General features: G+C 40.8%; 2 long non-coding RNA genes across 3 annotated transcripts; both read left to right on the plus strand.

The window, feature by feature from the left end:
• Positions 1-4,235: 4,235 nt before the first annotated feature.
• Positions 4,236-10,369, plus strand: LOC139548037 (uncharacterized). Its single transcript, XR_011669619.1, has 7 exons — positions 4,236-4,392; positions 5,385-5,474; positions 5,597-5,703; positions 5,857-5,903; positions 6,185-6,304; positions 9,586-9,702; positions 9,998-10,369. It is a non-coding gene; the product is annotated as an uncharacterized lncRNA (long non-coding RNA).
• A 2,040-nt stretch (positions 10,370-12,409) lies between these two features.
• Positions 12,410-16,114, plus strand: LOC139548038 (uncharacterized). 2 transcript variants are annotated; one of them, XR_011669620.1, is made up of 6 exons: positions 12,410-12,698; positions 13,521-13,613; positions 13,753-13,859; positions 13,956-13,999; positions 14,175-14,334; positions 15,946-16,114. It is a non-coding gene; the product is annotated as an uncharacterized lncRNA (long non-coding RNA). The 2 variants fall into 2 exon arrangements; XR_011669621.1 differs by lacking the exon at positions 15,946-16,114 and adding an exon at positions 14,758-15,337 and having other exon boundaries at positions 12,416-12,698.
• The last annotated feature ends 252 nt before the right edge of the window (positions 16,115-16,366 follow it).

The following is a 16,366-nucleotide window of genomic DNA, read 5'->3' on the forward strand; positions in this document are numbered from 1 at the left end:
CACAGTCATTCAAGACTAATATTAAATCCCATAAGAAATCTTTGTGGCTCTGGAGCCCATCCATCAGATTGGCCTGGGGTCATGACATGCACATTACCGTCTCCTCCACCCGGCCCCTCCCCCAGCCCCGAACAATCACCACCAGAGAGTAATGCAGAATCCCTATTCATCTTCATTTCCCCCAAGCCATGTCTGACATCATACTATTACCCATGTTATTATGCTGCTGTTTGTTAATGAAATATTGACTCCTGTTCTTTAAATGTTAGATATCTGTTGTGATGTTTGATGTATTTTGATGGATGGCCTGCTTTATTACCATCATGTATCTTTCTGGAACTTTTGATCGTTTTTAACATATGAATGATGTATTAGGAGTCAGATACAGTATCTATATGTGTTTTCACAATGAACACAAGCTGTATGTCTCAGGTGAAACTGATAAAAATGCATGGAAACAAAAGTGGAAATGAACACCCTTGGACACTGTTGCTGGTTGGTCATGATGCATGAGGTAAAGTAGATTTGCTGAGATTTTGAGAGGTTGAGAGGTAGAAAGGTAGAGAGAGGTAGAAATAGGTAGAGACGTAGAGAGAGGTAAAGAGAGGTTGAGAGGTAGAGAGGTAGAGAGAGACAGAGACATACTGAACCCTCTCCTGCCTGCATACATGCAGCTAGTTAAGCAGCAGCTGTGTTAATTAGAGCGAATGGGCAGGTATCTTAATTAATCAGAGGTGAAAGCAGCCTTTACAGAGGGATTACACATTTACTACCAACATATCATTAGCTTAATCCTAAATTAAAGAAATGAAGACAAAAAGGGTTTTGGAGATAACCTTACTGTTTCATCCATTAAACACAGGATACAGCATGTTGTGTTTGTAAACACAGGGATGATGGATCCATCTGTATGGCCACAGTGGGATGATCATTTTGATCCCCTCCACACTAATCAAAGTGTATAGGGGAAACTCAACATCCACTGAACACTATGACCTCCAATAGAGCTGGCCATTAGGTCACATTTCAGAAGAGGCTAGTGGGAGGAGCTATAGGGGGACAGGCTCATTGTAATGGCTGGAATGTAATTAATGGAACAGAGTCAAACATGTGGTTTCCATATGTTTGATGTGTTTGATACTATTCCATTGATTCCATTACAGCCATTACAACGAGCCCCATCCTCCTATTGCTCCTCCCACCAGCCTCCTCTGATGCATCTGCTTCTCATGGCTTATTCTGAGTCTGGATTAGAGGGTAGGTAGGCTTTTCTAGGCACTATCAACCACTCCTCTTAGGATTGGTCCCAGGCTCTAATGTCTGTTAAACTGGTCTGATCTGATTGGCAGATGCCGTACTGATCAGAGACCCAGATATTGTTCGAGCTACAGTCTGATAGAATAATTTGTATGTTTAAGATAATGACAAAAGTATTCCACCCTGAAACCATATAATTGTATGAAATGTGTTAAGAGTCATAATTCAATAATGTGTGTGACTAGGCCATTGTGTTACTATTTCGCAATATGAGCTGGGTATAGTTGAGACATTCAAGGCCAACTGAACTGTTAGAAATGGCTTGCAGAAGATAATGAGAAACTATGTGTTAGTATTGTGGAAAAATACACCCCACCTAAAGAGAGGTGGAGTTTCTACTGATGTGAGTTCATTTGTGTGCATTTGTGTGCATTGCAGTGCCGTAGACCGCTGTGCCACTCTCTGCCTGGCTGGTGCATTAATGCAGTGGTGAGATTGTAACGCCATGCCATGCTCATCATCATTAAGGGACTGTAAAAGCAGAAAAGCATAATGGACGAGACATGATCAAAGAGAGGAGAGATAATGAGATCATTGTTAGTGCTATCCGGCTTCCTTGGGACATCCCTACCCTAAACCCTACCCTAATCTTAACCATAACTCTTACCTTAACCATTTGAAATGTCAACTTCAATGGGGTGGGGATGTCCAAAGGTACCGGATAGCAAGGACCATGAGATCATGGCAATGGGAAAGACTATTAATGATTGAACACATCATCCCTCTCTCTCAGCTGAATTGATACAAAACATTACCATACATACAGAAATTGTTCCAGGTACTTAACAAATTCAGTATTCAGTGCAGTGCTGTACACACTTCAAATATGGTTTCAGGACACTTGGTTTTGATCTTCTAATTGTTTCGTTTTTTCAGCTGCCCTAATGCAGCTCCATATCTAATCTCTCATTTGGTGGGTAATGACGATGACATGACCCAGGTGTCTTTTGCTGCCATCCCTGTCCTAAAGCTTCAGCTCCAATTCAAAAGTGTATGCACCCATCCATTTCATTTTAGCCCACTTTACTTTTTCAAATGACTTCATCTTGTTACAGGACATCTCCATGAGAGGGATGCTTTAAATGTGCCTTTTTCTCTGAGGAGAGGCGTGGGCATGTGGCAGATGCCCTCCTTTCTTCATGGGGCCCTCATTTAAATCACAGCAGCTGGGGAGTGCAGGGGTGAGGGGAGACAGTAGGGAGGGATGGGGAGTGAAGGAGGGGAATGTGGAGTGATGGGGGGTGGAGGAGAGAAATGGGGAGTGGGGGGCATCTGTTTGGCTTGTGCATAATCTGGCACACTTCTATACACTGGAACCCCAAGGCTCTGCATCCTTTGATCCACAAAGGCCTGCAGGCTGGGGCAGGGGTGTGCCTGGTCTGTCCGGCCTTTCCCCAGGGCTCGGAGGCAGGGAGTGGGAGCCACAGGGTAAGGGCGGGGGGCCATGGATGGAGAGATGGCAGGTTGTCTGCCCACAGACAGTGATGCTGCCGCGGGGGGTGTACAGAAGCACACGCGTCAGTCTGTGTGATGCTCCCTTTATTCCCTTTGTTAGCCCACGCTGCACTCTCTAGATGTGATTTTATATGCCACCACACATGGTAACCCTGGCATGAGTAACGGAGAACTGCAGTGGCAATTTCATTTATTTTCTGAATAGGTTGACGCATGGTGAGTGCGTGCTCTCCTGAGGCAGACAGTAGGCTAGACTACATGTCAGGTTCCTGCAGCTTGTCTTTGTTGTTTGTCCGTTGTAGCAGCATTTAAACAGGCCTAGAATGATTCAGGCATCTCACAAATAGTTGTATGAGTTCCAGTGCGCAGGAGCAATACTTCATGATCACAGAGAAAAACCATTGTAAACAATTGAGTAACAACATGCCACTTAAGAATGCTCTCTAAAAGGTATTTAGTCTGTCACTGAATGATAAATTGATCATGTGTTCTGAGAGGGTCGTTCAACACACTGAGGTCTATCAGAAAGTGGGTATCCCAGTGAAATTGAAAGTGCAATTGTTCTTTTTATTGTGCTCAATCTGTTGGAAGCCTTTTCTTGGTGATGGTATAGGATGGCTCTCAGCACTCCCGTCCTGTTGCAGCTGGTAAGACGTTGAAGAGGTCTTGCCCCCCAGATTTGTATTTTTTTGTACCAGAGGGGCTGTTAAAGTGGTAGAGGGGCTCAGGGACCCACTTGTCAGTGTGGGTCCCCTTGGTCTCAGTGCTGCCTCAGGGGGAAAGAAGAGGAACCTCTCATCCTTGAGGGGCCTTTGTTTTGCCTTGACGGCTACACTGCACCCATCGTAATGGGATTATGGCTCCTACTGGAGTAGATTTTATATATATATATATATAAAAGAGAGAGAGAGAAGAGAGACAGAAGAGAGGAGACGAGAGAGAGAGAAGTGAACCTTGAGAGAAGTGCCCCCATGTGTGAGAGGAAGCGAGAGAGAGAGAGAGTTGTAGTTCACCGCTCTCTGACTGGTGAGATAACTTGTGCACCATCAGAAAATGACTGGTGCAGGATCATCACCTTGTGGTAAGAAAGAGAATGGCCCGAAAGAACGTCAGGGACAACCAGGCTCGGTGGTCTCCCATTCCTAGTATTTACATTCTTTGTTCATGAAAACTAAAAGACACCAAGTTTCCCACTGCTTTTCCATTATGATCAAGCGGAATGCCATGGTTTGACAAGGCAGTGTAGCTTGTGGACAATGCTCTCAATCAGTCTAAATTATACATTTAAGCCAGCCTTCTGACCATAAGTAAGAGTTACTGTATAAACAAGCCCATGCATTCTGCAGTGAGCAATCTAATTACGTAACCACGTCCATGATAAGTATCTGTTCCTGTTCTTAAGTATCTATTCCTGGACACTCCTCGGGATTCAGAGTATGAAAGGGAAGTCCTGTAAATCTTTTGATCAACAGGCTCATGATCTCAAGCTTTGTTTAACCGGAGAAAAGGAACATGAACAACATTTGGATAGATAATAATCATGTTTAACTGAGTCAGTGTGAACTGAAAGGGCATCCATGCAATAACTAGTGGAGTTTTACTCAAGGGCACTATCCTACGGTAAGGAAACTGTGGTTACATACCATCTTCATTTTCAGCATTTGTAACACTTTATTTGGATAGTCTCAAGTAGATGATTTGTAGACGTTCAGTAGATGTTCAATAACTGTCAACAACATTTCTACTAACTACCCACTAACCCTAGCCCTAATCCTAACCTTCACCCTTAGCCTAACCAAGTGTGACCTCAGCATTTCTTGAATAATTAATTCAACCGAACACTTATCTTATGGCCAAATTCAAAATAGATACATTTTATTTATAAATATACACTTTTCAGCTTTAGAAACAAATTACAAATTAGTATGGAGTTCAGACTACAGTAGTGGCATTGATGATGTAGGTCACAGTGACACTTTCATAGTGACACCCTTTTGCATCCGCCAAAAAACAATGGCGCACGAGAGTGTTCTTGAAGAAATTGTAAAGTTTTGACTTTGAAGTATTATGCTTATTTTGGTCACTAAATTAATGAAAAATTTGGCAGAATAGGATTATTGGAACACAGGTGTACATTATGGTGCCTCTAGAGCTCATCCTCTCAAACCTAAATCTACCGTAATGGCGGCAAAACATAGTTGAATAAACCACTAATAAGCAGCTTGATAATAACATGACTATGTTTAGTATAGTGCACTGCAAACATTAGTTTAGTCATTACAATCAATAATGACTAAAATATACTAGGCATATTTGTTTTTAGAAGGATGTCTTAAGGACAACAGCAAAAGTAGGAAGTGGTGCCGAACGTGAATTATCTTAATTTGCCCAGTGTGACTATAATATAACAGTTCAAAAACACTGTGAGTGGTGAAATATGCTGTGAAACCAACCGCTTCAGACTCCAGAATGATACTATGATGTTATTGCTCAGTTGTATTACTACCTTTTTGTTAGATTGGAAGCATAGCTATTTACTCCTTCGATCTTTCTTTAAAAAAACACCAGGTATTGTCTATATATAATTATGGATACATTGTGGCATATTACAGGACCCTACCCAGTGTGTGAACAATGCAGAGGCCTATTCATATGTAGTAGTTTATGAAACTGACACCTACCATTACTCAAGAGATGCACCGGTATGTTTGTTTTACTTTGATTTATCATATACTTACTGAAAGCTCGTAAAATACTTTCTTTGAATGACCGTAATGTCAGGACACTAACTAAATATTTAACTAAAGATGGTTCTTTTTTATAGGTTTCATTGCAGTGTGAGGATGACCAATTTGGTTTCAATGCGGTCGTAGTTACAGAAGAGGTGTCTTTTCCTTTATGGAGATGTACTCCATTTCTAAGCCATAACAGGTGAGTTGTCTGTACATTATATTTTAATTACCAGATAACTAAAAGATGTATGAGGTTTGTTCAACTTGGAGGGAAACAGCGATGAGCAGGTAGGACTATGTGGTCCTGCTTTTATAAGCACTTTGAAATGAAAGGTAATTATTTTATTTTTAGACCAAACAACCTTGCAGAAGCAGACAGAGGTCTGTCTGGAAGTAATGGTGAGTTTACCAATTATTATCAGGAAACAGTTATGTAGTATATATCAAACCAATATTTGGCAAGACATGGATTCTTATAAAGCACATTTCTTCACCTGGAACTGCATTATGAATTCATGATACAAATTACTATGATATTCCTCTAATCTAATTCATGATACAAATTACTATGATATTCCTCTAATCTAATTCATGATACAAATTACTATGATATTCCTCTAATCTAATTCATGAGAAGGTTTATGCTTGATCATTGAGATTTGATCTTCCCTCATATTCAGGAGAAATGTTGGATCTGGTGGCAGTAAATGAACAATCTTTTCCAAACTTCACTCCAAGACGATCTGACCATGTGCATCTAACTCATATATATCCTAGTGTGAACAACTACCTCACTCAAGGTATGGGGCATGGGAACTTCAATAAGCACATACAGTACAGCCACAAGAATAGCTGTGTACTTAACAATCTTTGTCAGAATTATGTGACGCAATATACAGTACCAGTCAAGTTTGGACACACCTACTCATTCAAGGGTTTTTCTTTATTTTACTATGTTCTACACTGTAGAATAGTAGTGAAGACATCAAAACTATGAAATAACACATGGAATCATGTAGTAACCAAAAAAGAGTTAAACATATCAAAATATATTTGAGATTTGAGGTTCTTCAAAGCAGCCACCCTTTGCCATGATGACAGCTTTACACACTCTTGGCATTCTCTCAACCGGCATTTTTTTTAAATTTAATTGAACCTTTATTTAACTAGGCAAGTCAGTTAAGAACAAATTCTTATTTACAATGACGGCCTACGAAAGGGAAAAAGGCCTCCTGCGGGGACGGGTGCTGGGATTAAAAATTAAAAATAAATAAAATATAAATATAGGACAAAACGCACATAATGACAAGAGAGACAACACAACACTACATAAAGAGAGACCTAAGACAACAACATAGCAAGGCAGCAACACATGAGAACACAGCATGGTAGCAACACAACATGGTAGCAGCACAAAACATGGTACAAACATTATTGGGCACAGACAACAGCACAAGGGAAAGAAGGTAGAGACAACAATACATCACACAAAGCAGCCACAACTGTCAGTAAGCGTGTCAATGATTGAGTCTTTTAATGAAGAGATTGAGATATAACTGTCCAGTTTGAGTGTAGGTTGCTGGTAGTCACCTATTTCATGAGGTAGTCACCTGGAATGAATTTCAATTAACAGGTGTGTCTTGTTAAAAGTTAATTTGTGGAATTTCTTTCCTTCTTAATGCATTTGAGACAATCAGTTGTGTTGTGACAAGGTAGGGGTGGTATACAGAAGATAGCCCTATTTGGTAAAAGACCAAGTCCATATTATGGCAAGAACAGTTCAAATAAGCAAAGAGAAACAACAGTCCATCATTACTTTAAGACATAAAGGTCAGTCAAACTCGAACATTTCAACAACTTTAAAAGTTCCTTAGAGTGGAGTCGCAAAAAACATCAAGCGCTCTGATGAAACTGGCTCTCATGAGGACCGCCACAAGAAAGGAAGACCCAGAGATACTTCTGCTGCAGAGGATAAGTTCATTAGAGTTACCAGCCTCAGAAATTGCAGCCAAAATAAATGCTTCACAGAGTTCAAGTGACAGACACATCTCAACATCAACTGTTCAGAGGAGACTGCGTGAATCAGGCCTTCATGGTCGAATTGCTGCAAAGAAACCACTACTAAAGGACACCAATAAGAAGAACAGACTTGCTTGGGCCAAGAAGCACGAGCAATGGACATCAGACCGGTGGAAATGGAAATCTGTCCTTTGGTCTGATGAGTCGAGATTTTTAGTTCCAACCGCCGTGTCTTTGTGAGACGCAGAGTAGGTGAACGGATGATCTCCGCATGTGTGGTTCCCACTGAGAAGCAAGGAGGAGGGGGTGTTATGGTGTGAGGGTGCTTTGCTGGTGACACTGTATGATTTATTTAGAATTCAAGGCACACCTAACCAGCATGGCTACCACAGCATTTTGCAGCAATACGTCCTCCCATCTGGTTTGGGCTTAGTGGGACTATCATTTGTTTTTCAACAGGACAATGGCCCAACACACCTCCAGGCTGTGTAAGGGCTATTCGACCAAGAAGGAGAGTGATGGAGTGCTGCATCAGATGACCTGGCCTCCACAATCAACTGACCTCAACCCAATTGAGATGGTTTGGGATGAGTTGGACCGCAGAGTCAGCCAACAAGTGCTCAGCATATGTGGGAACTCCTTCAAGACTGTTGGAAAACCATTACAGGAGAAGCTGGTTGAGAGAATGCCAAGAGTGTGCAAAGCTGACATCAAAGGCAAAGGGTGGCTACTTTGAAGAATCTCAAATATAAAACGTATTGATTTGTTTATAACCCTTTTTTGGTTACTACATGATTCCATATGTGTTATTTCATAGTTTTGATTTCTTGACTATTATTCTGTATGTAGAAAATAGTCAAAATAAAGAAAAACCCTTGAATGAGTAGATGTGTCCAAACTTTTGACTGGTACTGTACACTCACAGCCAGTTTATTAGGTACACCACCACGGTCACGAAAATTGAACGCTACTACAGACAGTGAGTCACGTGGCCACCGCTTGCTATATAAAGCAGACAGACAGGCGTCGAGGCATTCAGACACTGTTCAATTGAATGTTAGAATGGACAAAATGAGTGAACTAAGCGACTTTGAGCTAGAGCATTGTATGATCGTCGGTGCCAAGCGCGCCGGTGGCCAGTATCTCAGAAACGGCCGGCCTCCTGGGCTTCACACACCATAGTGTCTAGGGTTTACAGAGAATGGTGTGACAAACACCATCCAGTCAGCGGCAGTCCTGTGGGCAAAAACAGCTTGTTAATGAGAGAGGTCAAAGGAGACTGGCAAGACTCGTATTAAGCTAACAGGCGGGCCACAAACAGACAAATAACGGAGTAGTACAACAGTGGTAAGCAGAATGGCATCTCAGAACACACAACTCGTTGATCCTTGTCACGGATGGGCTATTGCAGCAGACGACCACACCGGGATTCACTCCTATCAGCTAAAAACAAGAAGAAGCAGCTCCAGTGGACAAGCGATCACCAACGCTGGACAATAGAGGAGTGGGAAAACATCGCCTGGTCCGACGAATCTCGGCTCCTGTTGCATCATGCTGATGACAGTCCGGATTTGGCATAAGCAGCATGAGTCCATGGACCCATCCTGCCTGGTACAGGCTGGTGGTGGTGGTGTACTGGTGTGGGGAATGTTTTCCTGGCACACGTTAGGGCCTTTGATACCAATTGAGCAACAACGTTTCCGACATCTTGTATAATCCATGCCCCGAAGAATTCAGGCTGTTTTGGAGGCAAAGGGGGTCTGACCCGGTACTAGATGGGTGTACCTAATAAACTTGCCAGTGAGTGTATTTAGCTATGCTTTTCATCTTCAGGTGTTGGAGCTGTCCAGACTGCAGTACAAATAACTAAAGCAGTCGTATGTCATGGTAAATGTGGAGCATTTGATCAAGCATGATTGACCAAAAAAAATATGTTTTTTGCCCAATGTCTGCACTATTTCCTATGCATTCTTCTTAAATGTAGTTAACAGAGTTTATATGAGAAGATATTATGCTGTACCAGACTTGTGTTTGATCATCAAGCTTTTCATCTCCCCTCCAGAAATACTGGATCTGGTGGCAGTAGAAGAACAATCTTTTCCAAACTTCACTCCAAGACCTTCTCACCATGTGCATCTACCTCATACACATCCTACTGTGAACAACAATCTCACTCAAGGTCAAGGGCATGGCTCACTACAACAATATCTATGCCCTAAATAAACTATCATTGAACTATAATTGTTACTACGAATGACGCCTGAAATATCTAAACATATAGTAAACCAAATGACTTAATCATTTGTGCTGTTATACAATCCAATACACAGAAGCCAAATGGTCCACTGAGCAATCAGTCCAAATTATGTCAAGCAATATATGTAGTTAAACTCTGCATTTTCATTAGTTTTGACGCTGTCCAGAGAACAAATAACTAAAGCCAACCTGCTATGTCTGGTTGCATGTCTTGGTAGATATGGAGCCCTCTTGACTGATCGAACGTTGGTATGAAGAACCGAACACGGTGGAAGATGACAAACAGGATCGGGAGGAATACTGAGTTAAAGTGGCGTGATGTTGTCGGAGCAACAGCATAACTGAACATCACAGACAGCAAAATTATGTTCATCAGCAAAGGGGGTCATGAAGTGGTGGTTGTCACACAACAGCGTGCTAAGTGCTGATGTCACGCAAGACATCACGTTAAACGTTTGACCATAACATACACATACTGTAACCTTCCTATTTGTTTTGCTTCCTGCTCCTGTGTTGTTTGTATTGTACAGTTTGTAACGTTCCTGTAAATAATTATTAAAACCTATTTTAAGTTAATTAAGAACAAAAATGTGAATGTTTTGTCCCTCTGGTTCCTAGGGATAGCTGTCAGTAGATCTGTAAAGTCATTTGATCATTTTACTCACCACCCCTAATAACTCTTGCCAAACATGATGTTTATTCATAAGTAAGCAGTTAACAGCATATACAGTTGAAGTCGGAAGTTTACATACACTTGAGACATATACATTTAAACTCAATTTTTCACAATTCCTGGCATATAATCCTAGTAACAATTCCCTGTCTTAGGTCAGTTAGGATCACCACTTCATTTTAAGAATGTGAAATGTCAGAATAATAGTAGAGAGAATTATTTATTTCAGCTTTTATTTCTTTCATCACATTCCCAGTGGGTCAGAAGTTTACATACACTCAATTAGTATTTGGTAGCATTGCCTTTAAATTGTTTAACTTGGGTCAAACGTTTCGGGTAGCCTTCCACAAACTTCCCACAATAAGTTAGGTGAATTTTGGCCCATTCCTCCTGACAGAGCTGGTGTAACTGAGTCAGGTTTGTAGGCCTCCTTGCTCGCACACACTTTTTCAGTTCTGCCCACAAATTTACTATAGGATTGAGGTCAGGGCTTTGTGATGGCCACTCCAATACCTTGACTTTGTTGTCCTTAAGCCATTTTGCCACAACTTTTGAAGTATGCTAGGGGTCAGTGCTTCTTCCTTGCTAAGCGGCCTTTCAGGTTATGTCGATATAGGACTCGTTTTACTGTGGATATAGATACTTGTGTACCTGTTTCCTCCAGCATCTTCACAAGGTCCTTTGCTGTTGTTCTGGGATTGATTTGCACTTTTCACACCAAAGTACGTTCATCTCTAGGAGACAGAACGCGTCTCCTTCCTGAGCGGTATGACGGCTGCGTGGTCCCATGGTCTTTATACTTAGTAATGCGTACTATTGTTTGTACAGATGAACGTGGTACCTTCAGGCGTTTGGAAATTGCTCCCATGGAAGAACCAGACTTGTCTACCAGTCTACCATTTTTTTTCGGAGGTCTTGGCTGATTTCTTTTGATTTTCCCATGATGTCAAGCAAAGAGGCACTGAGTTGGAAGGTAGGCCTTGAAATACATCCACAGGTACACCTCCAGTTGACTGAAATTATATCAATTAGCCTATCAGAAGCTTCTAAAGCCATGACTTGGAATTTTCCAAGCTGTTTAAAGGCACAGTCAACTTAGTGTATGTAAACTTCTGACCCACTGGAATTGTGATTCAGTGAATTATAAGTGAAATAATCTGTCTGTAAACAATTGTTGGAAAAATGATTGTGCACAAAGTAGATGTCCTAACCGATTTGCCAAAACTGTAGTTTGTTAACAAGAAATTTGTGGAGTGGTTGAAAAATGAGTTTTAATGACTCCAACCTAAGTGTATGTAAACTTCCGACTTCAACTGTAGCTATTCTGGGTACCAGTCTGTTTAGCTATCATTCCACTCTTTGCAACTAACATACTGCATATGACACTGAATACAAGGAGTAGAATGCATTATACGTCAGACGATTGTGAAATCGCAGACTCAGGCATAATGCAATGTCAGTGTGGGCCTAGAGTACAGCTTCAGGGGGAAAGGAGGGGAGCCTCTCACGCTAAACCTGGGTCTTTATTTAGCTTTTGAGTGAGTTTGAGCGTGAGCATGTTCGTTAGACCACCACTGTGCTGTGCCATTTTCTCATTTGACTTCAAGAGTGGCGAGAACAAGAATGGTCACATAAGGCTTGACAAGTAGTTTACCGCCAAGGTTGGAGTTGGAGTTAGTTATGTATGTTAACTTAATATGAATAGTTTCCCATGGCTTCATATTGACATTATAACAAATACGTGGAGTCTTACAAACCTCATCAAGTCAAATTAAACTATTAATGATGATCAGCAAAATGTTAATGGTTCCACAGTTCAGCTCTGCTCCCACAATCATAGTCTATACAACCCAGTTTCTTTAAATTAACAAAGTATGCCTAAAACCTGTGTTTCTCAATAATGATGACCATGGTGGTTTACTTCTGAACAAGTTTCATTTCCTCTTGTAAAATAACTAGCTACAGATTTAACTGAATCATGACACGAATGGGAACTAAGCAGCATCGCAGAGCACAGTCTATGTTATAAAACCAGAACATATTTTTGAAAATAGTTTATTAGTGCAGTATTACTTATGCAGGCCTTTGAACATCCTGTAAGTGCCTTCCGGGTTTTTAATTATCGATCTTTGAAGGAGGACACTAAAACAAGTTTTAGTTGGAAGAATACTTTTTCAAAAGCTCCCTGACAGCATATTAAGCCTTTATTTGACTTGGGAATTGGACAATGAACAACATTTGGCACAGTAAGTAACTTATACAAGGATTCATGTCAATGAGACTAAGTTTTCAGACGGTAACAACCCCACGGTAAGGAAACTGATTTATTGCATGGTTTCAATCAGTTTCAATCGTTTTCATCTTAAATATTCAAAATACTGAAATGGCTTCCAAAAATATACACAATTTATTCTATAGTTACTAAATACTAATACAAAGAGTTAAGATTAAGTAAATGAGGCACAGTGGCGCCAAACAGTCACAGTACTAACATAGGTTGGTGGGCGGTACCTTTCTTAATCCACAACGACTGCAAACATGGCGATAAAACATTTTCATGCCGAAAAGGTAGTGTTTCGTGTTTAAAACTCAAAAAATATTTATTTCTCTATACATATAGAAATGAAGAATGTTGATCTACATTAAACATAGGCTATGTGCATACATGCATGTAGATTTTTGGCAAGATAGAGGTCAACAACGTATTGTGTGTGCTATGCTACTCAACAAGTGCAATATAATTACGTAACTGTATATAATTTTTGCTATAATTTCACAAGATATTTGGTAATTTTGCACAATAGTGTAGACGGGAGGTTTGACAAAATTTTTGACTATAGGGATCATTCGTACCTCAAGGCATGGCACAGGAAACAGCCTCGGAGACTACAGTCAAAGTCAGTTTTGGCGAGGGTAGCACATGCAGACCTACTACAATATCCATTGAGTTCCATGAGTAAACTACAACAATTTAACTATATGATAAAGAAAATTAACTTCTTCACTTTATTATGTTTCATTCAGTACAGTGGTTATTAAAGTTATGAATGCATTTTGTGATGTTGCAGACCCAGAGTGAGGCTCAGTGTGAGGACAATCCAGGCGTCTGCCCCTCTGAGGTTGAGAATTGTGATGATTGGCATCCTCACCAACCTCTAACGGTATTGGTTTCAACTACTAAACTGTCCAACTGCTTATCACTGAATTTCAAATGTTACAATAACAAATGAATTGAATGTGTAAATCAATTAGCTTATATTTTCTTTATCATCAAATAGCTGGCTATGACTATTTTTCTAGATCTCACAACAATGTGAAGAAAACCCGTTTGCTTTCAATACAGAGGTGTATTATGAAAATCGGTACTTTCCCCGGAGGAGGTGTACTCCATTTAACATCCCAGACATGTGAGTTGTCTGTGTATTTTTTTAATGACTGGAATGAACCAAAAATGTCTAAATTAATTAATGTTTTATACCTAGGTCTACTTTTTTTCTTTTTAGAATTCAGAACAACCATATGGAGTCAACCATGCTTGAAAACAGCAGTGAGTAAACCTAGTGGAATTAAAATAGCCTACTAGAAAGTATTCTGTCTACTTGTATGTCTTAAAAATATTTTGATTTCAAAATCTTACCAATTGCCTGTGTGAACATTGTATGATATCATATTACATACTGTTATCACTTTACCTTTAATTTCTTCTAATCTACTCACAACAGCAGTGGTCCCATTTCAGACTGGGGTGGCTGCTGTGAATATACCTCCTCATCTAGGCTTCATCGCAATAGGACCATCTCCAGACTGTGTCCAGGCAGCTCTACCACATACCGAAGGCTCTTCCTCACAGCATTCACCTCAACACCAGCTACTTTGATGATGGTAGGGTTTCACTATAGTGAGGGGCACAAACGCACACAGATCAGCAACATTACTGAACACAAGAATCCCCAAGTGTGTATTCACAGCTACCGCTAAATGAAATGATACCACTCAGAAAGCACACCATCATGTTACGACTGACCTATCATAGATCTAAAATTTAGATAAAACTGTGGTGGTGTTTACTATACGCATGGAGTCACTCTCAGTCAGACATAAACAGCTGTCATGTCATACCCCGTTCTGTCCTGTTGCTGCAGCAGTCAAAACACATCAGGGATAAAGAGCTCTATTATCCCTGGAAGAAGAGATGAAGTGAAGGAAAAGGCTGCTTTTTACTGTATTTTCTGCTAATAATATGTATAAAACTGTCACACCCTGATCTGTTTCATCTGTCTTTGTGATTGTCTCCATCCCCTCCAGGTGTTGCCCATCTTCCCCGTGTATTTATACCTGTGTTCTCTGTCTGTCTGTTGCCAGTTCGTCTTGTTTGTCAAGCCTGCCAGCGTTTTTCGTCTCATCTACTGCTTCTCAGTCTCTTTTTCTCGCCCTCCTGGTTTTGACCCTTGCCTGTCCCATCTCTGAGCCTGCCTGCCTGCCCCTGACCCTGACCCTGCCTGCCGTCCTGTACCTTTGCCCCACCTCTGGATTACCAACCTCTGCCTGACCCGACCCAGAGCCTGCCTGCCGTCCTGTACCTTTCCTCCACTACTCTGGTTATCGAACCCTGCCTGCCTTGACCTGTCGTTTGCCTGCCCTGTGGCTGTAATAAACATTGTTACTTCGACCGTCTGTATCTGGGTCTTACCTTGGTTCCTGATAAAAACACCAAGAGTGCTTTGGTGGTGGGTCATTCCTACATTGCGGTGCCTTTTGGACCACATGCATTTTGTGAAAAAAAGTATATATTTTTCATTTGTTTTGAATTTGATCAGAAAAAAACATGTTTGACTTTCAGAAAAAGCTCAGGCACTTAAATCCTAATAAATATGGGAATGTTGTTCACACATGGACCATGGAATATTTCCACCCTGTTAGGGACAAACACATAACTGTCTGAAAGTGCTAACAATGCATGTATATACATAGATTTAGATGTTCTAAGACATCAAATGTCCCTTACTTTATTACTTTAATTTACTTCAAATAATTATATATTTAAAAAAAAAAATGTATTTAACTAGGCAAGTTATTTAACTAGCAACTAAATCAATGATTATTGAGAGAAACGTGTGTTATTTTCAGAAACCAGCGCTTCATATGCACCACATTTTGTCACGAATCCCGCTTCCTGAGTCTGTTTTTGCCTGTGTTTTGTCCTGGAGTGTTTTTCCGGTGTCCTGGAACGTACCCTGTCTGGTTGCCGGGCGACGTAGCTAGTTGGGAGATCTCTGATTACCCGCACCTGTATCCCATTAGCTATCTGCACACCTGGTCCTGATCATCACCCCTCCACTTCATAATCTCTGACCTGCCATCCATTCCTTGCCGGATCGTTAGCCATGAACAGTATGTTGTGCCAGCGTATCAGCCTCCAGTTTGATAGAGTTTGTTTTGTTGTTTTGTACGTCTTGCTTGCCTTGAACTTACCTTTGTTTTTTCTGTCTACAGTCGTTCAACCGGAACACTCATCCCATCCCTACCTGGTCGTCGGTGACTTCAGTTACTTCCTTGGATCTGCTTACTCAATTCCATCAACTCACCTCCGCTGCCCGCTCCGCTACTTGGATTTTTCTATCACTACATTTAAACTTGTAAATAAATACTCACCTTCGTCTTACTCTCCTTGTCCTGGTCGGCTTCTGGGTTCTACTTTAGAGTACCGTGACACATTTTTCCTAATAAGAGTTTATAACAACAGAATTTGGTCAACATTTTTGCATTTGTAATTGATCCCTTCTATCTCTACAAGTTACCACAGAGATATACATAACAGTTGATGGAATTGTTCAATTATGATTTTTAAAACACTGACCTAACAGGGTGGAATGAAGCATAACAGGGTGGAAAGCAATAACAGGGTGTAACTAAC

Source organism: Salvelinus alpinus, chromosome 21 (genome assembly GCF_045679555.1).
Source record: "Salvelinus alpinus chromosome 21, SLU_Salpinus.1, whole genome shotgun sequence".
NCBI lineage: Eukaryota > Metazoa > Chordata > Actinopteri > Salmoniformes > Salmonidae > Salvelinus > Salvelinus alpinus.